At 42.6% G+C, this 1576-nt stretch overlaps 1 pseudogene; it reads right to left on the reverse strand.

Annotated features, from left to right (window-relative positions):
- Window positions 1–401: 401 nt before the first annotated feature.
- Window positions 402–1079, reverse strand: LOC101446869 (RWD domain-containing protein 1 pseudogene; annotated as a pseudogene).
- Between the last annotated feature and the right edge of the window lie 497 nt (window positions 1080–1576).

Consider the following 1576-nt stretch of genomic DNA (forward strand, 5'->3'; position numbering starts at 1 on the left):
CAGCAGCTGCCCCATTTTACACTGCCACCAACAACAAATGAGAGCTATTTCTCTGCATCCTCTCTAGCACTTGTTATTTTCTGGTTTTTGCTGTTGTCGTTGTTGTTTTCCTAATAGAAACCATTCTAATGGGTGCGAAATAGTCTCATTATGGTTCTGATTTGCATTTCCCTGATGGCTAATGATGCTGAGCATCTTTTCATGTGCTTCCTGGCCATTTGTATCTCTTCTTTGAAGAGATGTCTATTCAAGTCTTTTGCCATTTGATTCTTTTAGTTGCTATTGAGAATTGAATTTATTTTCTTGATTTCTTTTTTTTTAAATTTGAAATTATAAGGTCAGTTGATTAAGTTCAATGCTGAAAGTTATCAGAAGAGTATTCTCCTGAAAATCATTTTTTCTTAGAAAAAAGAAAGGAAAATCAAGACTCTCTCAGCATAGCCACAGATGCTGCGGCCGTCAAGCCTCTCTGTGGAAAGGGGCAGCTCGTCATCAGTCGAGTCGCTCTCTGGGTCAGCAGGATTAGAGTCTGGGTCATCTTCATCATCCTCCAGCTCCAAATCATCCATTTCCCAGAATGAAGATTCTTCTACCTCCACGTTGTCTCCAGCATCCTCCAAAAACTGGATATCAGACATGTCAAGATATGATCTGTTTCAAATAGCTGCTTCCCACTTAATTTGTTTTTTCCTGCTTGTTCTTCTTCTTTCATTCATTTCTGTTTAATCTCTAAGAGCTCTGCATCAAACTTGGCCTTCCAACTTAAGAAATTCTCAATTAACAGGAGGGTCGTGAAATAATTGCTTTTCAGCTTCTTCTGCTCCTTTTTCTTTGTTTCTTTTCTTCTTCTAGTTTTTATTTGATCTACTATTTCATTTAATTTTTCTTGCACAGCAGACACTAAAGTAAAGATCATTACCACACCAAGATTTTCTTCCGCTTTCATCATTTTCTCCGTCCTCAGATGTCACCGTAAAGGTGAAGGTGGGTGGATTTTCTGATGATACTGTGAAGGAGTCGGGGTAGATGGACTCCAGAGCTTCCAGCTCGTTGTGCTGTTCCTCGCTGTAACCTGTCATCATGACCCTCGCCGTAGCCCATGTATTGCCCACGCTGTAAGACGGCGTGCTGCAGCCGAGGTGGCGGCCGTGCCAGGAGACTATTTTCTTGACTTCTTCTTCCAATTCTTCATTGCTTGAATATAGAAACACTACTGATTTTCCTTTCCTATTTGGATGCCTTGGCAGCCTTGGCTTGTTCTTGATCTTAGAGGGAAAGCTTTTACTCTTTTTTTTTTCCCTAAGATTTTAAATTTATTTTTAATTATTTCTCCCCCTCCCCCCCCACTCCCAGTGGTCTGCTCTCTGTGTCATTCGCTGTGTGTTCTTCTGTGACCACTTCTATCCTTATCAGCGGCACAGGAATCTGTGTCTCTTTTTGTTGCGTCATCTTGCTGTGTCAGCTCTCCGTGTGTGCAGCGCTACTCCTGGGCGGGCTGCACTTTCTTTCGCGCTGGGTGGCTCTCCTTACAGGGCACACTCCTTGTACTTGGGGACACCCCTGTGTGGCAGGGCAC

The sequence above is a fragment of the Dasypus novemcinctus genome, chromosome 4 (genome assembly GCF_030445035.2).
Source record: "Dasypus novemcinctus isolate mDasNov1 chromosome 4, mDasNov1.1.hap2, whole genome shotgun sequence".
Lineage (NCBI taxonomy): Eukaryota > Metazoa > Chordata > Mammalia > Cingulata > Dasypodidae > Dasypus > Dasypus novemcinctus.